Source organism: Sceloporus occidentalis, unplaced genomic scaffold (genome assembly GCF_023333645.1).
Source record: "Sceloporus occidentalis isolate IW3139 unplaced genomic scaffold, rSceOcc1.0.p SCAF_8, whole genome shotgun sequence".
Classification (NCBI taxonomy): Eukaryota; Metazoa; Chordata; class Lepidosauria; order Squamata; family Phrynosomatidae; genus Sceloporus; species Sceloporus occidentalis.
The window spans coordinates 19935101-19950755 of record NW_028316988.1 but is presented as its reverse complement, the minus strand read 5'-3'; the positions used below and the strand labels follow the sequence as shown (position 1 = coordinate 19950755).

The 15655-nt window shown below is 45.6% G+C and overlaps 1 protein-coding gene and 1 pseudogene across 3 annotated transcripts in view; both read right to left on the bottom strand.

Annotated features, from left to right (window-relative positions):
• The window catches only part of NACC2 (NACC family member 2), a 74225-nt gene extending 73531 nt beyond the window's left edge, over positions 1–694 (bottom strand). For both annotated transcript variants that reach the window (XR_016282123.1, XM_089535135.1), the window contains exon 1: positions 577–694. The gene's annotated coding sequence lies outside the window, so the exon portion shown is untranslated. The remainder of the gene's footprint in view (positions 1–576) is intronic.
• An 11406-nt stretch (positions 695–12100) lies between these two features.
• LOC149308131 (transmembrane protein 250 pseudogene) lies at positions 12101–14950 on the bottom strand (annotated as a pseudogene). The gene is made up of 2 exons (XR_016282210.1): positions 14762–14950; positions 12101–12699 (listed from the first exon to the last, which is right to left on the bottom strand). The product of XR_016282210.1 is annotated as a transmembrane protein 250 pseudogene (transcript).
• Positions 14951–15655: the final 705 nt, after the last annotated feature.

Sequence of the window (15655 nt, the reverse complement as noted above, 5' to 3'; positions counted from 1 at the left end):
CACTTTGTTCTGCGAAACAAAATTATTCAAAGCATTGTATAAAATGACCTCCAGACTATGTGAATGCAAAACCTAAATGAAATTTCACCTTCCAACTCTGGTCATATCTCCAGATCTCATTAGGTATAGGCAAAAATCCCAAGATCCCCAAAGAAAACCCCAACATCCCAAACACATCTGGTCCCAAGCATTTTGGATAAGAGGGGCTCAGCCTGTACATAACTTTGGTGCCTCTCCATGCCCTTCTCTCTCCCAGGGAAGGAAGGAAAACAAAGGCTTTTTGCTGGAGGGGGGGATTTCCTTGAGATCCACCAGTTTAATATTTCTTTCCTCCCTTTGCCAAGAAGGGGGCCAAATAGGAGAAGGCTAATATTAAACTGGTGGAGAAGGGGTGCATTGGTTTGGCCAGAGGGGCGATCTCCTCTTTTTCCTTCTCCCTAATATTTGGCAAAGGGGGAAAGAGAGATCCAACTGGAGGGGTGCATTCATTTTGGCACAAGGGGGGTCCCCAAGAAAGCTCTTTGGGGCGATAAGGGATCTCCAACCCCCCAGGCCCTCAGCCTGGTTAGTGGTTACCTGCTTGGTGCCTTGCTTTCCTTCTTTCCTTCCTCCCTCTCTCCTTCCTTCCTTCCTTTCTTGCTTGCTTTCCTTCCTTCCTTTCTTCCCTGGAGGCTGAGGCTTCGGCTCCTCCCGGCTCTCGGGCGCAGGAAGTGATTCTGGCGGGGGAAGAGGAGGAGGAGGGCTCCCAGGCAGAGAGATCGGCCTCCCAGGGTTGCCAAGGCGCAAAGGAAAGAAGGCGCCTCTGCCTCGGACGGTTGCGCACAAGGCAGCCTTGCAGCAGATGCGCCTCCTCTCTTGCAGCACCTGCCAGCACTCCCCTCTTCTGCACTGCCACCCAAGGCACAGGAGCCCAGCCCCTTGTTTCACTTGGCAACCCTCTGGAGTGCGATCCAACAATAGATTGCCACTAAAAAAAGTTGGAAGAGGCACCTCTGCTTTGGAAGGTTGTGCACAAGGGAGACTTATAGCAAATGCACCTCTCCACCCACAAATCTTCTGCAACATCTTCCAAGGGACTGGGACAGGAGCCCTGCCTTTTGTTTAACTTGGCAACCCCCTGGTAGGGACATAGCTCCCTCCAGCAATGGGGTTGCCACAGGAAAAACTGGAGAGGGTGCCTCTGCCTTTGTGGCTTCTGCAAAAGCTCCCCCCTTTTGCACTGCAATCCAAGGCACAGGAGCCCCGTCCCTTGTTTCACTTGGCAACCCTGTGGCAGGGACAGAACTCCCTCCAGCAACAGGGCTGGCACAGGAAAGGTTGGAAAAGGCACCTCTGCTTTGGAGGGTTGCAGCAAAGGCACCTCTTCACCCATAAAGCCTCTTCTGCACTATAAACCAAGGCACAGGAGTCCTGTCCTTTATTACACTTGGCACCCCCCTGGCAGGCACAGAGTTCGTTCCCCCCACCCAGCAATCGGGTTGCCAGAGGATAAACTGGAAAAGGCACCTCTGCCTTGGAGGGCTGTGTGCAAGAGAAACTTGCAGCAGGTGCGCTTCCTCACCAGCAAATCTCCTTCTTCTGTACCATCATCCAAGGCACAGGAGCCTAGTCCTTTTGTTTCACTTGGCAACCCTATGGCTTCCACCAGTAGGGTTGCCACAGGAAAAACTGGAAGGGATGCCTCTGCCTTGGATGGCAGCAGGTGCGCCTCCTCACTTGCAAGACCTGCAAAAAAAAGTGGTATCAAACTGCATTAATTCTGCAATGCAGACTACTAGACCTTAATGGGGATTCAAGCTCTAGTCTCCAGAGTCATAGTCCAATGCTCAAACCACTAGGCCATGCAAGCACTCATCTCAACCAACACCAAGCTCAGTTCTCCATCTGCAAATAGAACGAATACATCACCCTCCATAAGGGACTCTCTGGTACCCTTCTGGGAGTGCTGGAAGTGTTTTATTAATTGATGAAAACAATTTTTAAAATCATTTGGTCAATTACAAAAGAATCTTCAGAACCTAGGGAAGTGGAAATTATGCAGGCGTCCAAATGTTGTTATACTACAACTCCCAGTAGTCCTTGTCTGGCTGGAAAGAACCCTAAGGGTATCCTATGCTGCAGTCCGCAAGCATCCAGAGGGTTATAATGCAAGAACGGTCAAGCAATCAATTCAGTCCAGGTCAGCCATGGATTATCCCACAAGGTGGAGGGCAGAACAAAAGAGTGGTCATCATCTGGTCCAGAAGTCATTGAATGATCGAATCCTAGAGTTGGAAGAGACCCCAAAGGTCATCCAGTCCAACCCCCCACCATGCAGAAATACATGAAGCATTTCTGACGGATGGCCATCCATTCTCCAAAGAAGGAGATTCCACTCTGAGGTAGTGTATTCCACTGTCTTAATAGCTCTCACCATCACAAATTTCTTCCCAATTGTTTAGGTGGAATTTCTTTTCCTATCACTTGAATCCATTGCTCTGTGTCCTATTCTCTGGAGCTGAAGAAAACAAGCTTGCTTCACCCTTAATATGACATCCTTTCAGTTATTTCAATATAGCTATCATGTCACCTCTTAACCTTCTCTTCTCTTGGCTAAACATACCCAGGTCCCTAAGCCATTAATCATAGGGCTTTGTGGCTTCCAAACCTTTCATAATTTTGAACTCCACATACCAGAAGCTAGCAAGGAGTAAATGAAGCCATCAAAGCGAAACTAGCCCAAGATCAAGGAAACCATCACCCAGAAAAGACGTTTGTAAATAACAAAGACACTGGAGGATGCTTGGAAATTTATAGACAGCTGCCTCACTCACACTAGGTGCCTAACTGATCAACGTCTCCCATTTAACAGCCGCTCGGATCAGCATTTATCTCCTCATTGCTCAGCAAAGGATAGGGGTGTATCAAGGCAAGTTGCATGCTCTCAGCCTCAAGGTATGGCAATGGCAAGCCTCCTCTGAAGAAATCTTGCTAAGAAAATCCCATTATAGGTTGCCCTAAGCCAGAAATAACTTCAATGAAGGGGAGGCTATCACCTTCTGAGGATATCTGTTTGACTGTCAAACAGCTTCTTCGTAAGTATGCCTAATATTTAGTAGAGATCTACTTTCTGGTAAGGAAGGATGGGAGTTGTGCTTCAACACCTTCTGAAGGGCCACATCATTCCTGTATTAGAAGAGCTGTTTCTCCTTCACCCACCCACAAAGAAATCATGCCACCGCACCATCATGCATTCCCTGAGCATCAAAATGCAATGCTTTTTGATGTTTGTTTCATTATTAACTGAATGTTATTGTCCTTGGTGACTCTTTTCTTATTTTGTGAGCTCCACTGGGAGTTATCAAACCTGATGACAGAAGAAACAATTGTTTTATTCATATGCAAATGTATGCGGGTCTAAACAGCCCAAACGCAGACAATTAAACAGGCTGTGATTTCTCAGGTCAGATGACAGCTCTCCTCCCTGTTTTATAAAACCCAGAAGCAAGCACACTCTCAGGAGCTACTTGTATCTAAAAGCAGATGACTGGGAAGAATCAACACCAGACAGAACCAAGAAAGTCCAAAATCTGGAATCGCAGTTTGGAAATATCCTTCTTGAACTGTGGTACTCAGAACTGGATGCAGGTGAGCTCTGACCAAAGCAGAATAAATTGGGATTGTTACTTCCTTTGATCAGAACATTATGTGCCTGTTGATGCAACTCAAAATTGAATTTGGCTTTTTTTGTGTGTGTACATAACACATTGAATCAATGCAGTAGCATCTGATACACTTCTTTTTTGTTGTGTGTGTGTGGGGGGGGGGGTATTACCATCACCTAAATTCTACAACTTTTAAGATTGTCATAGCAAAGAGCATTGCTGGGGAACCACTGGCCCCTTAGAGGTGGTCAGATTATAACTTCAGTCATCTCCAACTATTGACTATGCTGCCTGAAGCGCAGCAAGACTGAGTCTCATATGAACTGCCTGGGACTGGAAGTGTTTTGGATTTTGGTGTTTCCCCCCCCATATATTGGAATATTAGCATAAACATAATGAGAGTACATGAAGTGAGGGTCGTCCAAGCCATGGTATTCCCCCTCAGCATATATGGATGTGACAGCTGGACAAACAATAGAAAGAAAATCACCATAAGCTGATAACAACATGAAGGTACACAACAATAAATCAGCCTGTAGCAGCTAGTGGTTTCTATGTCAGGGAAAGGAGCTATCATTTCCTTTCCCTTTGTGTTTCATTGCTAAAGGTAAGGGTAAAGGTAGTCTCTTGACGTGAATGTCTAGTCGTAACTGACTGTCGGGGGGCAATATACATCTCCGTTTTTAAGCTGAAGAGCCAACATTGTCCAAAGACAACTCCGGCGATCATGTGGTCAGCATGACTGCACCAAACGCTGTTACCTTCCCACTGAAGTGGTACCTATCTATCTACTTGCATTTGCATGCTTTCGAACTGCTAGGTTGGCAGAAGCTGGTATTAGTGACAGGAGCGCACCGCATCATGCAGCACTCGGGCCTCGAACTGCCAACTCTCCAATCTTCCGATTGTCAGAATTGGTATCTTAACCACTAAGCAACCGCATGTGAAACATATAGCAATGTCTCATTGCTACATCCCGATAAATTTCCCATGTAATCAATAAATCATTGTTTTTGGTACAGCTATGACACCATTTCATTTTGCCAGATCCTCAGGCCTCTACTGGCCTTGAAATCAAGTGGATTGAGGCCCTGGAATTACAGGATTCTCAATATTTGTTCCTGCAATGGGATAACGTCTCCTCTGGAAATCCCAAAGTATGAGAGGATGCCTAGAAGACGGTCTCTCCTTGTGTTTTGTGGTGTAGCCCTTTGCATTTTCCAGCAACAATCAACACTTCAGAAGTCATCATTCCACGCTGCAACTCTGCTCAAGGCAGAAGAATCTCATTAACACCTTGAGTTTCGAAAAACAAAGTGGAGTCAAAATCAGATGCACGTTGCAAAATAATATTGTTTAAAAAAAGATTTTGCATTTACATATATAAGAAGCATGCCCTAGATTCCCAATGAAGGCAACCAAGACATACCTCTTGAAGGTAGAGACATTTTTTAATTACACACAACAGTATTGGTTGCACCCAGGGCAATGCTCAAGCTGGACCAGATTTATTTTCAGAGGCAGGAAGTAGACTGAAGTCTACGAAAACTCATGCGGCCAATTTCTTTCAGTTAGTCTCAAAGGTGCTGCAAGATCTCTCTATGGACTGAGTCCATGGACTAACATGGCTATATCTTTGAAGTCTACCTTTACGGAAGGTAACCACGTTAGCCCTAACCTGCTAATACCAAGCTTTGCTCCATGGCTACCTTGTTAATGCATGGCTGCAAAATGCACTACCTCCTACTTGCATAATGCCAAGTCCAAAGTCAAACACACGCATAAATATACACACCACCTTGCAAATCCCCCCCCCCAGCGATCAATATACATTTGATTTTGCAATGCTGATAGCTTTTCTTTCCAAAGCACCCTTGATTACAGCTCAAAGTGACATCACTGCTGGTACATGGATTGATTTCTGCTCCCCCCCCCCCAATATCCCTCATGAATATTCACCTAGCATTTCGGCTAGAAGCCGCATTAATATTCCAAAGAGGAAGGATGAAATGTACACTCCAGTTTAATGAATGATTGTAAATATGTATCTGATTGATGACATGACAGGAGATATTTCAAAAGGCATCCGTATCTCTAGTCGGATGCTATTAATAGGAACAAGCGATGGGGGGGTGCGAACGGTGACAGACAGGTACGTCGTATTGCAAAAAAGGACAAATGGCATTAAGAAGGGAAATGAAATAAAATAAGGTGAAATAAAAAAGAATCTAATTTAAAGGGGGGAAAGGCCAAAACCTTTGCAGAATGATTACCAACTTTATGCTCAGAAATGGATCTTGGTGCGGATTCTGAATAAGCATCTCCTTGTCCCAAGCCATAAACTGATGCTTATTGAGGCCAGAGTTTGGAAATATACTTTTAAAATGTGTTTATAAAATATGGACAAAAGAGGGAGTGGGATACAATGGTAATAGGTTTCAATAGTTGACGTTAAACTAGATAAAGGTAAGAATTGTGTATTAGTTGTAAGCTAAGATAACAATTAGTGGATTAGATAAATTAAAGTAGTTTTTATCTACTTGCTTAGCCTTATTCTTCATCAGAGTAGGTGGGATGGAGCAGCAGAAAATAAGCCTTTTCTACATGACATCCCTTCAGATATTTAAAGATGGTTGTCATGTCCCCTCTCAGTTTTTCCTCCTCAGCTCCCTCCATCGTTCCTTGTAAGGATTAGTTCCCAGACCCTTGAACATCTTGGTCACCCTTCTTTGGACACTTCCCAGTTTCTCAATATCCTTCTTGGAACTGTGGTGCCCAGAACTAAGTTGATCTAATAGGAAAACGTCCAATCTAGTCGCCTTGAAGAGGGAGTTCCAGAACTTTGGAACAGCTACCAAGAAGGTCCTTTCCAGCATCCTCAGTCACAAGGCATCCCTTCTGTGGCAGAATCAAAAGAAGGACTTCTTGTGAAGATCTCAGAACCTGAGCAAACTCATGCAGGAAACCATGATCCTCCAAATAACCTAGGCTTAAACGACTCAGTGTTTGCTGGAGATGACAACAGAATAAGCATGAAAGCTGGATAGGGCAACCCTACCTGACCCATATTTAGCTTACAGACTGGCCCATATCTGGTCTAGACCAGCAGGCTTTTGCTGCTGTTGTTGTGTGCCTTCAAGTCATTTTCGACTAATGGCAACCCTAAGACAAACCTATAATGGGGTTTTCTTGACAAGATTTCATAGATTTGCATTACCTTCCCCTGAAGCTGAGAGAGTGTGACTTGCCCAAGGTCACCCAGTGGGTTTCGTGGCTGAGCTGTAACTTAAAACTTCTGTTGAGCATTTAGAAACACAGTTTAGGTTTCCAAAGAAGGCACATCACAACAATGCTTACCTGTCAATCCGAGGACATCATCAGCCACACCTGGATAATACTATATAATACTGCATAAATGCTGCATCTTCTTTGCTGTAAGAGGGGAGACAGGACAACAGAAACCTGACATTTAAATGGAAAAATGTTGGGAAACATTTGGCCTAAGATTCAATCTTTCCACCTTCCATAGGTCTACAGGAGAAAGCAGGGTAACCATCTCACTAAAGACAAGGTTCAGGTCCCAAAGCTAACGACATGAAAGGAGTCGGGCGCAAAGAAATGCTCAAAACTGGGCAAAGAGATGCCACAGAAAGCACCCAGCCGGCTTGGCAGAAGTCCAGGCCAGCTCAACAACAGATGCCAACAGAGTCCAAAAAGCCTCTTGAATCTTGCTGCAGCAAACACAGAAGAAACACTCAGACACTCTGCCAGTTCGCTCCTTGCCCGCCACAAACATGGATCGTGTGCTACCAGAGACAGGAGGAGACCGACAAGGTCACCAAAACGTCGATACCAAACTGTAAAGGAGTGCAGAGTTTTGACAAGTCTACATAAGATGAGACAAGTCAGCCTCTCTCCAACTGACAGCGGAGTCTAGCCTCCTTAAGGAGTCTGGATAGCAGATAGCGTGGCACAGTTTCCTGATCCGGGCATCAAAAACAAGAGAAACATTGCAGCCTGGAGGGTGGGCCACATGTTAGCCTATGAGTCATACATGTTCCTATTGAGGGCTTTTTAAATCATAGTTACCTGGAGGAGATCCATTTAAAAATGAGAGAGACACGCGGTGATTCAGCATCTCTGCCCAGTCTGGTTTTGCCAACCTAATTTTAGCTGTATTTGTGTATACAGTTGGCCCTCCACATCTGCAGCTTTGACTTTTGCGGCTTTGATTAATGTGTTCTCTCTAGGAATCTGTAAGTTCTCCAGCGCAATTCTGCTGGAAGTTGACCATAGAGTTGGACGCTAAGCAGGATGAGCCCTGGTTAGTACTTGGATGGGAAACCACCAACGAATACCAGGTGCTGTAAGCCAGGGAAGACCAAATGCTGTGTAAGCTACATTTCAAAGGAAGGAACTGGCAAAACCACTCCTTGAGTATTCCCTGCCCAAGAAAAACCTACAAAAATTTATAGGATCACCATAAGTCCACAGGCAACTTGAAAGCAAAAACACACAGAGACCAAAATACGGGAAGGGAATTTACTATGCTAAATCCTCTAAGTCTTCATCAGGCACGCCAGCTCTCTTGCAGCAAAGTTTGGTAATCGTTTAGCAAAATATGTTTGCAGATTACATTTTCTGGGTAGACTCTTTCCTTTAAAGCAAAGAGAAGCACAGAGTTGGCAGGCGAAGAACAGAACTCAAAGGGATTTATTTCTCCTCTTCCCACTCACACCCTGCTCAAGAACTATGGAAACAGAGTAAACAAAATACAGCAACACAACCTGCTTCCTAACTATTCTCTCCTTACTTTTATTCCTCTAAATGCGATCTCCAAAGAAGAGACTGAAAGGAAGGAGCTATTGCAAAACCCCCACAAAAAACCCCACTCGGTGTTGAATTTTTAATGCCAAATTCACCAACTAATATTGACTGATATCAGAGAAGAAACCCACTGAGTGATCTTGGACAAGTCACACACTCTCAGCCTCAGGGAAAGCAAAAGCAAACCTCCTCTGAAATAATCTTGCCAAGAAAACCCCATGACAGATTCACCATAAGTCAGAAATGACTTGAAGGCACACAACACACATACACAAGTTTTCAAGTAAATCCAGCATGGTGTAATGGTTTGAGTGTTGGACTACGTGTCCAGAGATCAGGGTTCGATTCCCAGCTCGGCAAGTCACTCTCTCTCAGCCTCAGGGTAAGGCAATGGTAAAACTCATCTGAACAAATCTTGCCAGGAAAAGCCCATTATAGGGTTGCCATAAATCAAAAATGACTTGAAGGCGCAAGAACAAGAATCTTTCAAGCTGTACCAGATTCCTTAATTGCGTAGAGAAAGCTTTCCAGGTAACAGCAAGGAGGAGTCTTGTCCTTCCCAGTAGACTCAGGCAACAGCAAAGTGCTGCAGCATCTCCTAGCTTGTGTGTTCTTCTTTATTACCATTGTGGTTTGAGCATTGGATGACTCTGGAGATCAAGGTCCGATTCCCCGCTCAGCCATGGAAACCCACTGGAATAAAAGAAGTCCAAGAAGGCTGGTGAAGACAAGGGGAGATGGCAGATGAGACCACAGGACCACACTTTACCCAGTGGGCAACCTAGACTTTTCACATTTTGTCCCTTATTATTCAGGAGTTTGAAACTGTTTTAACTTGGTTTGTGTTTTAATTGTATTCGTTGTTATCATTGCATGCCTTCAAGTTGTTTCTGACTCATGGCAACCCTAAGGCGACCCTATCATGGGGTTTTCTTGGCACATTTCTCCAGAGTGGGCTTGCCATTGCCATCCTCGGAGGGTGAGAAGGTGTGACTTACCCATGGTCACTGAGTTTCATGGCCAAGCCGGGATTTGAACCCTGGTCTCCAGGGTCCTAGTCCAGCACTCAAACCACTATGCCATGCTGGCTCTCTTTAACTGTATAACCAATTTGAATCTGTATTTTAATACGTATACAGTAATTTATTGTGTTGATACTGGCACTTGGGTTTTGTTTTTTTAATTATGTCGTGAGCTATCATGCATCTCAGCCATTTGAGAAAATTGGGACATAAATCTATTAAGTAAATAAATAGTTTCTCTCTCTTTTTCTGTCAGCACACTACACAGCAGATGTCCAGATAGATGAGTTTACAAAACCAAACCATGGACTCCACAAAACAGTTTTAAATCATTTAGCAATTCCTCCTTTTTAATATATATATATATATATATATATATATATATATATATATATATATATATTCTATCATCTCTCAGCAGCAGAGGCAGTGGCAAGTCCTGCCAGCCACCCACTTCTGCCTTGCATTCATGGTGGGTTGAATCTGCAGATTGTAATGTGTGTGGTAAATATGGTTTTGGGGTGGGAGCTAGGATTATTTGCAAGTATTCCACTTTTACAGGGGTCCTGCACCTCTAACACCAGCAAATGTGGAACACTGATTCTGTGTGTGTGTGTTGTCGTTGTTATTGTTGTGTGCCTTCAAGTCATTTCCAACTTATGGTGGCCTTTGAATCCCCACCTGACCATGAAGCCCACTGGGTAACCTTGGACAAGTCACACTCTCTTAGCTTCAAAGGATGGCAGTGACAAACCCCCTCTGAAGAAATGTGCCAAGAAAACCCCATGATAGGGTTGCCATAAGTTGGAAATGACTTAAAGGCACACAAAAACAACAACAACAAGGTGAACCTATCCTAGGGTTTTCTTGGCACGATTTCTTCAGAGTTGGCTTGCCATTGCTTTCCCTTGAAGCTGAGAGCATGTGACTTGTCCAAGATCACCCAGTGAGTTTTATGGCCAAGCAGGGAATCAAACCCTGGTCTCCAGAGTTGTAGGCCAACACTCACACCAGCATGCCGTACTAGCTTCCATAGATAGATAGATAGATAGATAGATAGATAGATAGAGAGACACATACACATCAACCTTTATGGAGACAGCCAGATTTCCCTTGGTGTTTCAGAAGAAAAGACTTGTATCAGAGAAGGCCTTCCCAACCTACTCTCTCAATAAGGTGGGATACGCAATAGGACCTCTGCAGAAGTTCTCAGGTTTTGTTTAGGTACATATAAGAGAGGCATCATTTCAGTTATCCGGCAAGCATTCCAAAACCTCTGGGGCAGAGAAGCAATCCAAGATGTAGACACCTCAAAACTGTTTGCCATCAGACAAACTATTGGGCTGTTGATCATCTGGCACATACACTTTTCCAGAACGCCCGTGGATACCAAAATTCATGGATGCCCAAGTCCAATTAAATACAATGGCATAGTAAAATGCTGTCCCTTATATAAAATGGCAAAATTAAGGTTCGCTTTTTGGAATACACACACACACACACACACACACACACACACTTTTAAGCCTTGGATAGTTGAATCTTTCAATAGTTGAATATGTGCATACAGAGGGACAACTGCATTTTGGAATTTTTAGTTCCACTCCTTTTGTCTTTAGCTCCCTGGAATGTGGCTCCAGATAATGTAATCTGAATTTGAATTTGGCTGTTAGTTTGGAATCGGTTTCCCACCATTGATCTGGGCATTGATAATTGGGAAAGAAAAACGAGAATATGGGAGAGCGGGGTTATTGGGTCTTCCTATTGGGAAGTGAGGATACAAGGCAATGACTAGATACAAAGCAGCACCCTTTTGCAAACTATTTGATTCTCCAGAAAGTGCAGAACAGGGGAGGAGCCCTTTGATTCCTCTCAGCTCCTTGGAGTCACCGAGGAGGCCCTGTCTCTCAGGTCTTCACTGAAAATGCCAGTGCTAGAAGTGGAACCAAGAGAAAACCCTCCCTCAACGATCTTTAACTGCTGTCATGTACAATGTTTTAACTGTTTCGAGCCACCTGGAGTCCCAGGCTGGGAAAAAGTTGGGATATAAATAAATACTGTAATCCCTCCACATCTGCAGCTATGATTTTTACAGATTTAATTATTTGCGGATTTGTTAATACATCCTCTCTTGGAATCTCTAGGTCAGTGGTTCCCAAACTTTAGTACTCCAGATGTTTTGGACTTCAACCCCCAGAATTCCTGACTGTTGGCCAAGCTGGCTGGGGCTTCTGGGAACTGAAGTTCAAAACCTCTGGAGGATCAGAGTTTGTGAACCACTGCTCTAGGTCCACCAGCACGACTCTGGGGTCAACTTTTGCCAGAGGCCACGCTGAAGGATCTGGAGATTCCCAGAGAGAACACTTCTCTAGGCAACTGTAAGTCCTCAAACACCATTCTACAGTCAGCCTCCAGCAGATGTTGACCAAAAAATTATGCTGGAAGACCTATAGATTCCTAGAGATGTCCTCTCAAGTGAGAAAAATATTGGGGTATTCCACTTTTATGGGGGTTCTGCACTGCTAATCCCAGCATATCTGGATGGCCCGCTGTATAATAATACCCCAAAGAGGAAAGAGTGGTTTGCACAGACACAGTCTGGACCAGTTTCGAGTCAAACATGCCTCTTTGATGGACATGCACTTTTTTATTTACATATCCACAAAGACCATAAAACACCAGCCCAGCCCACCCACAAGGAGCATGGTGACATGGATGCCGTAGATGAGCAGTTCGTTCAAGAGGCTGAAGTCCACTCGCCTCCTCCCCAGCAAGAGCAGGATAATAGAGAGTTTATACTGGAACCGTAGAAAGACCCGGATGCTGAAGTACTGGAGGCAAAACAAGAGTGACAGTGCCACCCACAGGATGGAGGTAAACAGGCTGCAGCTGAAGTACAGCAAGAAACGAATGAAGCCATACATCCAGCGGGACTTTAGGTAGATGTCAAAGTTGTTGTACTTGGTGCGCACCAAGTGTGTGGTCCTTACCGGCCCGCAAGCTGAATGCAGGCAAGTAGTGTGGGGGCCGTGGAAAGAACGGACCCGGCGGGGGATGGGGATGACCGGCATCAGGCACCCCACCTTTCACAGAGTCAGAGAGCTGGGCTTGCAGGGAATGGACCAGACGACATCCATGAAGATGCGGGGAAAGGCTGGCGACCCAGTGGCACAAATGCAGCGTGGACTTGTTGAGGTTGAAGTCCCCTGCAGGAAAGAACAGAAGGAGAGCCTGTTTGAGAAACGTGGCGGTGGGAGAAGACCTGTGCAGAGAGCAGAGAACAATGGGGTCGGCTCTATGGATGGCTACCAGCCAGCTTCTGTTTGCAGAAGTGTTGGTTTTGAGGCCACTTCCCAAGTAAAAGAAAGCAGAGAGTCACACAGTCACCTGGGCTGTGCTGGTGTTTTATGGTCTTTGTGGATACGACTAGCAAAGTCAGTCTGAATCAATGGCTCCTTGACTCACGGAATTGGCTTGTGAATGCTCTCCAGAAGATCAAGGGTGGACACAGTGTATTGCATGGGGTCTATGTGCCCCCTGAAACTCTCACCAGTCCCTCAAAGCCCCCCAATGTCCTCCAATGTTCTTTTTGTCATGATTTCCTGACAAATTTTGCCCTCAAGCCATGCAAAGACCTGCCCCAAACACATGAAAACATACAAAAATACTCGCAATAGCGATACCAAGTATGTTTCTATTCCACTTAACACTGAACTCAGCACTCTCTAAGCCAGTGGTTCCCAACCTGTGGGTCGGGACCCCTTTGGGGGTCGAATGACCCTTTCATGGGGGTCGCCTAAGACCATTGGAAAACACCTATTTAATTAGTTATGAAGTAGCAACGAAAATAATTTCATGGGTTTGGGTCACCACAACATGAGGAACTGTATTAAAGGGTCGCGGCATTAGGAAGGTTGGGAACCACTGCTCTAAAAAGATGGAAGGCCAAGTGGACCTTGGAGACCTCCTCTAGGATCAATCTTACAACGTTGTGGCTGCAGTACTGCACTTCAACAAGCGCCTCCCATACTCCCAAATACCTATGCTGTTCTCTTCAGTCCTTCTCAAAATGTCAACGGGGTGACACCATGTCCCTTCCATTTTGAAAGGGACCGCAGATGAAAATGGAGGCGTCTGGCCTTACTGTTAGGGACGAGGGGGCAGCCATGCAACTGCCCACCCATCCTCTAGATCACATGGGATCAAACTGGTTGATCTCGCTTAGTGTTGCCGGGTTTTCCAAATATCAATCAGGGACAGTCAATATTCATAACAAATTGGGAAATAGCTACTGACAAGTTTGTGTTCTACCTAAATATCGAATGGAAAGTACAGGCTGAGTACCCCTTATCCGGAAATCGGAAATACTCCAAAATTGTCCAAATAAAAATCTGGAGAGCCAAAGTTTGGGAACCACAGCTTTAGAGGTGTTTCAACAGGGGCTGCTGGGTCCTCTGTCAAGAGTGACTGCATTCAAAGACGTAGCTGCGTTAGTCTGTAGAATCAGTATGCAGAGAGATCTTGAAGCGCCTCTGAGACTACTATAACTGAAAGAAGTTGGCAGTATGAGCTTTCGTAGACTAAAGTCTGCCTCCTGCATCTTGCATCTGAGGAAGTATATTGAAGTCTATGAAAGCTCATGCTGCCAACGTCTTTCTTCCAGTTAGTCTCAAAGGTGCTACAGGATCTCTCTGCAAGAGGGACTGTGTTGTTCCCACATAAGAAGGAGATGGACTGGGTGGCCCCTGGGGTCCCTTCCAACTCTTCCAGTCCATCTATGACTGTCTCAGAATGGGTTTGGACAGGGTGGCCATTGGGGCTCCTTTCCAATCCTTCTAGCATCCCACTCTTGTCCTCTTGATTTTTTGAGACTCCAACTCCCAGAATCCCCGAACAATGAGCATACTGACTTCTGGGAACTGGAGTCCAATACATCTGGAGGCCCAAAGGTTGAGAGCCACTGCTTTGGAGGTCCATCAGCGGAGGATGCTGGGAGTACTTTGACTGTGTCATTCCCACAGGAGAAAGGGCTGGGCTGGGTGGCCCTTGGGGACCAACTCTTCCCCTCCATCTATGACTCCATTCTTTGGAGGGCCCTCTGCCCCAGGGAGGGCCCTGACGGTGTCTCCCTGCCTGGCAGGATGGCTTTGGACTGGATGACCATTGAGGGTCCCTTCCAATCCCAGCATGACGTGAAGTCACTAAACCGCCTTGTCCCACCCTGCAGGGTTGTTGTGAGCCGGCCCCGGGGGCATGGATGGGACTCACCTTCAGGCGGAGGAGGAGGAGGAGGCGGCGGCGCCGGCGTCTTCGGGCGAGGCTGGCCATGGCGGGCCCTGCAGCCACAGCGGGAGCCGGTGCGGTGGCTGCTCCGGCGAAGGCTACCTTCCTTCCTGCCTCCAGGCCGCCGGAGGAGGAGAAAGAGAAGGCGGCGGCGAAGCGCGCGCGCTGATGGCGTCATCAGCCGGTGCCCGCCTCTCCCGAGGCGGAAGCGCAAGCCGGGAAGCGGTTGCCTAGCAACCGGGAAAGGCAGGCTTTGCGGCCTAGTTGTCCCAGTTTGCTCCCAGAGATAGGGCAAACCCACAAAGCAGGCTTTGGACACAGAAGTGAACATACAAAGGGGGAAATATCAACACTCTTAAGAGAGTGATGCCCAAACTTTGCTGAGGGGAAATGAAAGCTTGGGTTTAACATATAAATAAACATATGTTCATATGTTGACCATAGAGTTGCACTGGAGGACCTAGATATGCCTAGAGAGGACACATTGATCAAATCTGTGAATAATCAAAGCCACAAATATACAAGGATGTGTGTGTGTGTGTGTGTACACACACACACACACACACACATATCAAGCTTGGGTTTAACATATCAATAAAAATATGTTCATATCTTATGTTGACCATAGAGTTGCACTGGAGGACCTAGATATGCCTAGAGAGGACACATTAATCAAAGCCGTGAATAATCAAAGCTGCAAATATAGATATATAAACACACACACATACATACACATCAAGCTTGGGTTTAACATATAAATAAGCAGTATGAACACTGATTATTTATATGTTAAACCCAAGCTTGATGTGTGTGTGTGTGTGTGTGTGTGTGTGTATACACACATCCTTCTATATTTACAGCTTTGATTATTCACGGATT